At 38.2% G+C, this 12277-nt stretch overlaps 1 protein-coding gene across 3 annotated transcripts in view; it reads right to left on the bottom strand.

The window, feature by feature from the left end:
- PTPN3 (protein tyrosine phosphatase non-receptor type 3) overlaps nt 1–10852 on the bottom strand; it is a 103233-nt gene extending 92381 nt beyond the window's left edge. For all 3 annotated transcript variants that reach the window (XR_005702372.2, XM_040074248.1, XM_040074259.1), the window contains exon 1: nt 10753–10852. The gene's annotated coding sequence lies outside the window, so the exon portion shown is untranslated. The remainder of the gene's footprint in view (nt 1–10752) is intronic.
- Nucleotides 10853–12277: the final 1425 nt, after the last annotated feature.

The following is a 12277-nucleotide window of genomic DNA, read 5'->3' as shown; positions in this document are numbered from 1 at the left end:
GAGAACCCATGTTGTAAATGTGAACATTATCAAGAGAACCACAGTTAATCCCTGAAAGGTATCCCCTAGGTTAGGCATGAGCCACTGCCTTAGTTTAAATCAGTAAAAAGCCCAAACACCTACTATAAAGTAGGAAGGCAATGTCAAAACAAGTTTTTATCATCTGTAACTAGGAAACCCTTTACCCGCTTTTACATTTTCTACATATTTCTGCACTTACAATACAAGTTTCACTACAATAATTCTGTTTACTCTCAACTGACAAAACAGTCTTGAGTTAATGCAAATCCAGCTCTATCAAGTAACACTTTGTTGAGGGAATATATACGCAAACACCATATGTAAGGCAAGTAGAACTAACCTTAAAACATGTCAATATTTTGCAGTCTAGCATACATGAATTTATGAAGCCCGAAATTCATATCAAGGAAGAATATGTCACAAGAAAAAGATTATTTTGTTGCTTAGGCTTTTTTTCTTTATTAAAAAAATTCTTCATGAAAGCCAAAGCTCTGAAAACCAGTATTTACAAATTAAAACAAACAAAAGAACATCCTATCAAACAGAAAAAGCCATTCATTGAAATAAGAGGTGAATTAAATTCAGACAAGCCTGTAAACCTTTCAAGCCTCTCTTCACTGGATCAGTTTACCAATTAACATCACAGCTTTAAAGCCAGTTGGCAAGCAAGCAGGGGATAGTTTTCCAGGTTAATTACCATACCAATTACCAAACCATACTTCACTTATAAGAGGACAACTACAAAGGGACTTGCATAATATGAGTTTTATGTAGACTGCTGGCCAAACTAGACAGGACTTATACAAGTACTACTTTGCCATCTCCCCTTTTTTGCCCATCTGCTTTAAAACACAGGCTGGCTTTTCTTTTATGCAGCTACAGAAATGGAACAATTTATTAAAACAAAAAACCCCCAACACCCTTAAAATAATAAAGCATTGCATCTACTACACGTCTCCTTGAAAGTGAAACATAAAAAGCATGAAGAGCCATGAAATGTAAAATTGTCCAAAGTGGGTTTTTGGGTGTTGCAAAGAAAATAAAGCAGCAGTAAGCCATCTTCACTCAACTATGTGTAAACTATACTCAAGCAGCTAAAACAATTGCCTTCTCACAGACAGCTCAGAAGTCAGACACACATTAGCGTTCAACACTTAAAACAGTACTCCCAGGTGGTTTTTTTTGTTTGTTTGTTTTTGTCAGCCAATTGCTAATTCATCATTGTATATTTTCTAGAATCAAAACTGTAAGCTATCAAGGCTCATTTTTTAGCCAGCATGCATTATTTTTCATCAGAAAAGGTGTGGTTTGGAGATTTTAGCTGTTTGTTTTCTCTGGTTCTTTTGTTTTTAAAGGAGGGGATAAAAAGAAAGAGGCAAACTTTAGAAGAATTATGAACAATATTTCCTTATAAACCACCAAACACTCCTATTGCTTTGCAATATTTCTCGCTATACAATCTGCAGTTAATCATAGTATGTCATTATTTTTTAATATATATCCAGAAAATGGATATGGTTGCTCTTAAATAAAATATACAGTTATCCAATTATCAAGCTTACACAATGAGTTGACAATAAACTATGATTGTAGAGGAAGTCTTCGATCTCACATTCCCTAATTTTTTAGCAGCTAAGTTTTAAACTATTTATTCAGGACTGTGTTAACCTTTCAGCAAAAGTCAAGTGACTACGTGAATTGTACTACAAAGTCTTTCTTCCACTCTCCACCTCAGCTGGCAAAAAACCCTTCTCATTTGCAGAAGTAGCTCTCTACCCACTAGTTCACTGATGGGTTAGTGGGAGGTTATGCTTCACTGTGGGCCAGCCACTAGATGAGAATATTTTGGTAGCCAGATTCAAAGCCTCATCAGCCTGGCCTTCAGGGCTCGGTCCGCATTGTGATGCCTGACAGCCCCAGCACACAGACCTCTCCATTCCAGGGAAAAAAAAAAAAGTCTATTTGAACCTTTTTCTTATAATCCCCAACCGATCTTACACTTCTACCATTCCCTTTCTCTATGCCCTAATTATAATCAAACTTGTCAGGCTTCAGCAGAGAGCAACAATCACAGGAGTCCCCAGGACTCTGCTCCTGACAGTGCTCAGCCCCTGAAGCCCTAGTGCAGAACATACTGCAGGTTCAGCTACACTTGGAGACCCTTCAGACATTTTGATACCTAACCCTAAACCCTCTCCAGCAGAGCATTATTTTTTTCATGTATTACAATATAGCTACTACTTGTTTGAGCTTCAAACACAGAAGCCAATAAAATAGCATGGATAACATTTATATACATATGTGCCTGCCATCCAGAAAAAAAACAAGAAAAAAAAAAATACCAGCAAAAAAGGAAAACTTTTATACCTGCAAAAAAAGTTAACCTGAATAAACTAAACTCATGATTTTTATTTAAGTGATTGTGCGTAGTAGCACAAGTAATTGCAGGTCTATTTCATACCATGGTCCCTCTGTAGGAAGCCCAGCTTGTCTCCTGGATAACCTAAGCTATCCAAGAACTAACCATACTTACATACTGCAGTTCATTATAAAATGAGAGGTGCCTAGTTTGAAATTTATAGTCTTGCGCTAGTTTTTCAGTTACCTTTGGTTTAACAGATTCAGGTGACCTGTTGGATGCTGGGTTGCATGCCCAATGCCCCAAGTGAAGCAGTAAATTAGAAATTCATCATGAGAAATTCAAACCTGATAGCATGACCAGTTTGCATTGGGTTCACAAATGAAAACCTACAATAGTTTTACCATTTTATGTAAAATCACACTAGGAACACAGAGTTCATGGTTTGTGTTTACGGCACGCAAAGAGCCCCAGCTGAGGCTGCCCTTGACAAAGCCAGCTGGCCACAGGAACAGTGCCAAGATGGGGACAAACGGCTGAGTGTTTGGATGCCACAGCTATCAGTCAACCAGAGCTCAAGGGGACTAACCAAACCCTAGGAAACTGCCACCAGCTGGAGTCCCCAGCTGAGCAAGGCACACCTTCTACATCTCACCTCCATGGCCTTGAGCGCCACAGCGCAAAGTGAGCTCCTCAGGGAGCTGTGCCATGGGTGTCACACCGCAGGAACCTGCCCACACCGCTCTGCACGTCCCACCCATGCTCAGCAAGTCTGCAAGGAAACAGCTTGGTGAATCCCAAGCCTAAAGGACAAGGGAAGGAGGACAGAAAGCAGGTGAGCAGCTGAGCTGCATGGTGGCATCTGCTCCATGACTTTTCATCCATAAGTGAGCTGTGTTTAAAGCTGTATTTTAAACAGGGCCAGGTTACTGGACTGGCTTATGGACCCCAATGCGACATGTAGAAGCACATGAAGGAACCTGAAATGGCAACTGCTTTTGGTGAAGGCAGAGGGGCCCCTGAGATCCCCAGCATGACCAGAAGCCTCACACTTCTAAGACCAGAGCTCTGAAGCCCCAGCAATCACCCTCCCACCCTGAGCAACCAACCAACCAAACAAAAAACCAAAACAAAACAAAAAGCCCCTTTAAGATGATTTAGCATTTCAACAAGTCAATACTTCAATTTTTTTTCCCTTTCCTTAAAATAAGCATGTTTTCCCTAAAAAAGTCCAGGAAGTTGGGAGGTATATTTTAATTAAAAAAAAAAAAAAAAAAAAAAAAAAGACCACCCCAAAACACAGTTATTTTCACAGTTATAAAGTATAAAACAAACATGTGGAATTCTATCCCATAATGAAATCATGCAATAGGCTTATAGGAGAAACAAATACAAGTACAGCTATGAAAAGAAGTTAATGTTTTCCAAGTACATTAAACACATTTCTGGACAAGTTTGGTTATGCATGCCTTCTCCTACAGTAACAATGCAGTCAAGCAGAACAAAAATAACATGTTTTCCTCATCTTTTGTATTTAACGCTGATTTTTAAAAATACTTTTTTCCATACCAGCATTTGATTTCTTTCCAACTGCTCGGAAGTTGTTGTAAAAAAACCCCTTAAGACTCCATTGTCAGTATAACTACCATTAACTTCTTTTTTACCAAGTAATCAAATCAAGGGCCGATTTGCTGAGTATAGAGTATACACTCAAGGACCTTCTATATATAATCCCACTGTGTATAACAGTTAATAGTTTTGTTGGGTTTGTGATTGTTTGAGGGGTTTGTTTTTTGGTTTTGTTTTTTTTTAATGAGTCATTTATTTCCTCCATTTCTTTGGATAAATAGGGATAATTTACTGCTGTAAATGGGTGCAGTCATGTGTTTTTCTAGGAGGAGACTGCTGCACTAAGTTTTCTCAGTTTATAACAGTTTTGAAAATGTTGGCCTCTCAAAAATCACATATATGACAGAATCTGTGGGAATGTGATTTACAAAAGGATAGTGCTTCCAACCCACTTTCATAGTCTGAGTGACCATCCCTGACAAGAGAGGGGAAAACAGTAGCGCTAAAGACACAGACTAGTCTTGTGTGTCCTTTCAATAACATTTTATGGTCACCTGTTCCTTGACTTAAAAGATATAAAATAAATGACAAGGGAATGGAAAGAGATATAACAAAGCAAGGGTGTCTTTGTAACAATGTATATCCCTAAGACAACTGATACAAACGCTCTCCAGCATGCATCAGCCCATGTAGTTAAGAATTAGTTACACGCCTCAAAGCCTTATCTGTCAACAGTGCATCTTAATGACGACTAAATTATTCAGCCAGATTTTCCAAATAGAAGAATTAGGCTTAACTCCTGACATATGAAAACCAGGTTCTGCTTTCACCTTCTGCAGAGAAAATCCTTCATCTTTTCTATATTCCCAATAAGAAACTAGATGCTTCCCTACTAACAAAAAGTTCAGCTCTGCTATTTTGCTGGAAAATCCCAAGAGGTATTGACCACAATATCGGGCATTACTGAAGCAACAACCAAAGTAAAAGATAAACTTCATTTGGAGCAGTGTGTACAGGTCACCATTTTCTTCTTATTTGTAGTTATTTCCTCACAAATTTTTCCTGACATTTTCATGTAAGTTATAAAGAAAGCAAGGGTGGAAGCCAGAAGCAACACAGTGAAACTGCACATCACTTAGAAAAATAAAAGCTAAAAAAAAATCCAATCCAAAGCAATTAAACCATAAATATAGAACGAGCATGAAAGCCTTACATGATTAAGCCTTAGAGTTTATGATATAAAAATACCTCCACATTGAGATACAAAGAATAAAAGACTTGTTGCAGCACAGCCTTCCTCCGAACAGGAATAAGGGTTAATATCCACGTTGAAAGTTGGTGCATGTGTGAAGATAGACACACAACTTCCAAAGCAGTAGCTGCAAGTTTTCAAACCACTGCTGCTCTTTAGGAAAGGTACCAATATCATTATAATAGAGACTCTTCATGCCAAGGTTAAAATCAACATTACTAAAATTAAAGATCTGGCTTCCTTTCCAGGGGTTGACACCTATGATATTTTCAAGCCAAGCACAGCAAAATTATTTATCTGCCCTGTAAGTAACCAATAGGTCTAGCAAAGCATTCTAAGAATGTTATCAAAAATTGCACTAATAAGGCTTCTATTGCACTAATAATCATTCTAGTTATCATCTTAGGTTTTCCAGACAAACAAACAAACAAAACCACCTATAGGCAGAGATCCTTCAGAGAAAATTAGTCCATATAAGCAAAAAAACACAGGCATTTTGAAGTTATACTTCAAACAGGCATAACACATATTGCCAGTCCATAATTTACCAGAACCAGTACAGAACAGAGCAAAGAGAAAACATCCTTCCACAGTAAAATATAATGATACCTCTTCTTCCTTTAATAACCCTTAATGCTGGAGTTCACCCACAAATAAGCCTTCAGGGTAGACCACATAGAGTATGACACCTCTATGTGTTTATTTAGAATGTACTTCAAAGCATTTGAGTTTCAATGAAGGTAGGTACAAGGAAGAAAGGCTTGTTCTAAAAACAAAAACCAGACCACAAGTAATCGTGAATAACCTTTCCTCTTCTAAGCGGCACAGAATTGGAATCTAGCTTTTATTTCACTTTCAAAAGCCAGTAAGTAAATAAACTAGATTTGTTCCTATGTCTAAAAATCAGCTACCTACCTGTCTACAGTAGTCATTGCCTTTCAGAAGAAGATCCAATATATGCAGGCAAATAAATTTTAAAAATCCCTACACAACTGCAAGAGGTTAGATGCTTAATTAGTGCATAAAATGGAGTAATTAAATGATTTGCAAGCCTTCTTTGCACTTCATTTAGCTTTTTATTATAACACAACCCTGGTGAATCCATACTGCAAAGTGTTTTCATGGGAAATCCAGCTATTTTTAACTCTGAATTTAGCAAAATGCACATGACTGTCAGAGACAGACCGGAAGAGATGGATGGGAGAGGAAATATGCCTTTTAGTTCTAGCATTATACTATATCCTGACTGACATGTCACTGAGATCCTGCTGAACCAATATCATACTGCAGGTGCTGCAAGCACGGTGAGCAGCTGCAGTATCTGGTGCAGAAAAGCCACGCACCACAATAAGCCACCCATCCTTATTTCAGTTCCACTGCCTGGGAACACTCATGCAGCTGCACTGGGGACAACATCTCTGTTGGGGACTATCGTACAGCGGCAGAGCAAAAACACTAAGTGAGCAAATTATCGTTAAAAAAGAGGGAATATTCACATCAAACAATTGTCCTGTATATATACATATATATATATTACATATATATTCATTCCAAGACAAGTTTTAGAGACAAGGATTCCTTTTTGAGTTTTCTGAGGCCCTTCTTCCTCTCCCCCCTCCTTTTTTGGAAAAGGTGCGTTACCTGCAAAGATTTACCAAAAAGATTTTTACCCAGAGTCTTAAAACATGCACAGCTTCAGGCATCCCAACAGTTCTTGCTGTTAAGACTGAAGAAGCAGAACAGGCTGCCATCACAGGGTAACAGAGATTATTTGACCAAAATAACCATACTCTTTACATAGTAATAGCCTTTACATGGGGGACTGGGGGTTAGAAGGATAATCCCAGCCTTTGGCTACATGTTCAGTAGCAAAGACTGCTTATCAGAAAACTTAATCTTGAAATCAGATAACTTAAAGGTAACTAAATTCTAGAAGAGCTTATTGATGGAAAAACAATACTGATCATCATTTTCAGTGTTGTTCAGATCTTGTCATTAACATCCTTTATTCCAACTTCTGAGGTAAATATTTTGGTCACATATGTGAAGGATCAAACAAAATTGTATGAATAACTCCTCCAACTTAAAGGCTATAAATCTGGTCATGCCAACTTCACTTTTTTTAAAAAAAAATTATTTATACATACAATAAAACCATGCAGGTAAGCCACTGTAGGATCCAATGTGTCATTTCAAAGAGAATGAAGCATTATTGCTAGACCTGAGATGCAGGATTAGCACAAGTACAGAAACAGTATCTACGGCATGCAGAATGAGTGAGAGCAGAAAAAATTAGTGGGAAGAAAAAGCAAGAGACCTGCTCCCTACACTGCTAAAATACTGTGAAGTACAGACAAGAACAGGACACACTTATAATGCTTTCATATTCTTTGCAGTTTTTAGTGCTCATGTCAGACATCTTTATGATGTTTATTTTCAAAAACCATTTATAAAATAACACCTTCTGCCAGTGTGTTGAGGGCAGTAAACAGCATGCTGCTTCACTTCCTGTACTCTGCCTATCAAAGCGCTCAGGAACTCTATGGCTTCCTCTATTGCCTGCCTCAGCTTTAAGCAGACCACAGAACAAAAGAAAATTATCTCACCAAAAAATGCAAGGGCTATCACTACTTTATTTTCCAGATAATGCCTCTGGGAGGTAACTAACAATGTTGCATGAACTCAAAATAAAAACTTGGGAATGAAAGCCCAAGTTCACCTTTCCCAGCTTGGCAGTGTCTTACACTAACAACACTGAAGAGGAGAAGTGAACCCTGAGTCAAAGTGAAAGCTGAGCACTGCAGTGCCCAGCTTTCAACATTTCCCATAAATATATGAGTTTATATATAAAATAAATAATGTATGCCTTTAAATTTTCAAAACCAAATATGTAAGCATTCACCACTGAAATTTATAAAGACAAGCAACTAAAATATTCTGAAATCTTAGTTATCAAATTAATCACCATACCAAAACTGAAATATAAAAAAGACCTCATATTCTATTAGCAATAAACTGTCAGGAAACTTTTCTGTGACACATAACATGAAACAGGAACCATCATGTCAATTCTCCTGTCAAGTAAAGCTGTGATATTTAAACAGAATTGTAATCATCTGCATGACAGATTCAGGAAGAGATGCAGAAAAATAACCAAAGCTCTAAGGATTAAAACATATTTCCAAAATGTGCTTTTAGAGGGAAATTCTACTTTTTTACTATATCCATAGTATGATATCAATCGAACAGTCTAGAAACTATCTGTTCTACTGATCTATATTGAAACATTTCATTTGCCAATGCAGCATGACAGTGGCCTACCAAAAAAAAAAAAAAAAAAAAAAAAAAAAGTAGATAATGCTTCCTATGAATAAAGGGTGTTAAAAAAACCCCAAGCACCAGCTTTCTTAAACAATTCTCTCCCCATATCTTAAATACATGTCTAAAGTAATTTTTCCTGTTCATATTAACCAGACGAATAAGAGACCTCTTATAATTTTTGCCTCCAATTAACACAGTAAATTTTGCATGTAAAAGCTGCAGTTATCAAAGATTTTGGTCTTTTCAACAGGACTGATGTCATTGTACCTCACATTTTATCATCTTTCTTCAAAACAAAAGAAATTTAAGCTGTTTTTTAAATGAGCAAGAAAACAGCAGATTGTAAACAGAACAGAGTATAGACTCAACACAAGGCTGTGAATCTAAATGTTCACATTCTATTTCTGACGTTGGCACTATTGACATTTTGGGAACCGGTCGCTTTCCTCCTCCCAAATCGAACACAGATCATGATGGAAATGATTGCCAAAGCATACTTTACAAAAAATTGAAAAAGCAGCTAACTGGACTGTAGGTACACTTAAGAACTTGTTCTTCTACAGAAGGACTGAATGGCCCTTAAATCTGTCACCTCAGAAAGACGCCGCTGGCCGTGGGGACTGCCACTTGTTGCCAAGAGGGAAAGAAGAAAAGAAAACACCTTAATCGTGGCTGTGAGGGTATTAATGAGTACTAATGCCATGGAAAGCTAACTCAGCTTTTAAAGAAAACAGAAATTCCACTCAAAATTCAGTGCTGGATTGTTTAGAAATAGCTTGAAATTACAGATGACTGAAGTTTCCTTCATGCATGGGCACAGTTGAGTACTGGATCAAGACCTACCACTGCTACCCGGTGCTTTGCACTGTGGGCTTTACTCAATCTGCTTCTCAACATAACAGAGGACTGTGTACCATTCAAGCTTGGGAAGAAAAAAAATCTCATCACTGGCAGCAAAAACCCCCAGTCCATACTTTTTGCAAGAAAGCATTTCAGATCTCAGAACACCTACCTCATAAATTGTGTTAATGAACAAAAACTCTTCAGAATTACTATGAATTCTCTTTCTAAACACAGATATTTCTTTTAGAACTTAAAAGCTTAAAACATCACAGAATTGTTTTCAATACATTCCTATTTCATATATTTTATAATCCCCATTCTGCCACAATCTTTTGAAATATATTCTGTTAAGCATGACAGAAAAATCTCTGTTATAAAACCCATGGCTTCAAAAGGTCCCCAAAAGGATTTGGAACACTGCACTGGCATTCTGCAGTTAACCACAGAATACTATTGAAAAAGATAAAATGGTAAAATAATTAAATCACAGCAATTCTTCCTTTAAAAGAGAAAGAAAGGATACAATAGCAATATGGAAATTGAAAGTTATGTTGTGAAGAGAACTTCAGGCTGCACGGGCAAAAAAAAGTATCACTTTTAGAGACTATAATTCCATAATGTAATTTATACTCCAGTACTGTTCAAAATGACACAAGTTCAGGAGATCCTCAAATCTCACAAAACTAGTGGAAGGAATTACACAAAGTTCTGCCTCATGATCTTCAGGAAAGAATTCAAAAATGTGCTGCAGAAGCCTTGCATCTCAGAAACCAAGCCTGAACAACAGGATAAAATTAAAACAGCTCCTGATACTTTGATCATAACTTCTTGTTTTTACATATTCAGATTAACAAATCTGAAGATGTTCACGTAAGAACTTTATTTGCACCCTGTGAGGGGACTAAGGGAAAAGAACATCTCCAGAAAATTTACAACTTTTTACATGGACACGTAGTGACAGGAAAAGGGATAATGACTTAAGCTAAAAGAAGAGAAATTTAGTTTAGATAATAGGCAGAAAATCTTCACTATGAGGATGGTGAGGCAATAAAATGTGTTGCCCAGAGAAGCTGTGAATGTCTCACTCCTGGAAGTGTTAAGAGCTGCCAGCATAGAGCTTTGAGCAACCTGGTCTAATGTAAGATATTCCTGCTCATGGTAGGGGTCTGGAACTAGGTGATCTTTAAGGCCCCTCCCAACCCAACCCATTATATGATTTGTGAGTCAAGAAGAAAAAGCAAACACACCCTGTCAAAGCCAGTCTAGGGACAGCTGCATTTAGTAAACAATTGCCAGAGATGAACAGCTTACTGCCATTCTTTCCTCTCTTCACCTCATCTTCCTCTCCTATTTATGACTAACAGAAATATTTGTATTTTAAGCTTACCAAAACAGACCTCTTTCTTCCCCTTTCAGTTTGTTCCACAGACTTCAAAACTTCTAGTATCACAAGAATTTGTTATCAATAAGATCAAACTGCTCTCCAGGACCTGCAGTAGCACTGACTGCAGCTCTGTAGCTTTTGCACAAGTCCTCCTCCTCCTCCTGCACGGAGAACAGGCAAACAAAAAAAGAAACAAAACTACCACCCAAACTGGACAGACATTTTTCCAATTCCTGCACATGCTTGGACATCCTTACTTTGAAAGAAGAAAATAATTCCTCCACATGATGAAGAAAAAAATAAGAGTAAACCTACTACAGTCCTAGCTTGCAAACAATTTGTGCTTTCTGGTTTTCCATCAGTATTTAAATGCATGTTTCAAAACAGCAAAATCTAAACATTTACATATTACATACTGTCGGGGCTTTTCCCCATGATTCAGGTGGTTTTAGAGTCCTTTGCCCTCCTGCACAGCTCCGTGCCAAACTGATGAAAGAGACAGAGTCTTCACGTTTAAATTTTTCAAGGTTGCATGCTTCGTTTATTGTTTCTTATCTTACAATTTTCTCAGTCCAACTAGATCTTTGCAGCTGCCTGGACTTCTCACGACTCCTCCTGTCCCAGGGCTGTCCTTATCTTTTATACTAATTGCTACGTATTTCTTATTTACCATTTCTTACCAATGTCTATCCCTAATACTAAACAGGTCATCTCTATTCTGACCCAATCTTCTTGAATTACTTTGTGCTAACGTCACTGCTGAAATGGAGTGAGGGAAGAAGAAAGAAGAAGCAGGAGACAACGCCCCAAATTCTCCATCTTGCCCCCATTCACTTCAATGCTAGAAACCTAAATATACTGCTTTTTCACCCTGTGATAAGCTAAAGTACTATTTTTCACACTCTTGTGGCCTGTAAACCCTCTCGCAGTGAAGGAAGTTTTTCCCATGGACTGAGATCAAAGCCAGTGTCTCTCTGAGCTCTGAGCTGGGGTCCCAGACCCCTCTGTCCAGGTCCCTGACCCTCCAGGGCAGCCAAAGGAATGCCTTGGACTCCAACAACATACTACATCCCTGTTAAGCAATTTTTTTCACCACCCTACAAGATTAACACACACCCTGTGACCATGGTGCACCATACCAGAAGGAGACTGCTCCAAAAAGCTTTCCTAAAATAGATGCTCCTGCATCTTTCCGCCATTGCAAACCCAATGGCAGCTATCTCTCGGTCATTTTCTCCCTTTCAACACATTAATTAACTGGAGCCCCCAAAGAGCCAAAAGGCAACCTCCCAGTCAGGATTCAATGCAGCTTTGGTGCCAAGCTCAGCCTGGACAGCCATGTCCCCAGCAGCACAGATCCCTACCTAGACCAGGGAAGGCAGAGCATTCCTCCACCTTCAAGGCTGGGGTGAGTATATTGGGCTGGCTTTTAGACAAATCCCAGCTAAACCTTCTGCCATGAGGCCACCAAAGCAGAGTGAGCATGAGCCATGCAAACTAAACTGGAGTTTGGGGGACTAAAATAGAA

Source organism: Hirundo rustica, chromosome 1 (assembly GCF_015227805.2).
Source record: "Hirundo rustica isolate bHirRus1 chromosome 1, bHirRus1.pri.v3, whole genome shotgun sequence".
Taxonomy (NCBI): Eukaryota; Metazoa; Chordata; class Aves; order Passeriformes; family Hirundinidae; genus Hirundo; species Hirundo rustica.
This window is presented reverse-complemented; position numbering and strand designations above follow the sequence as displayed.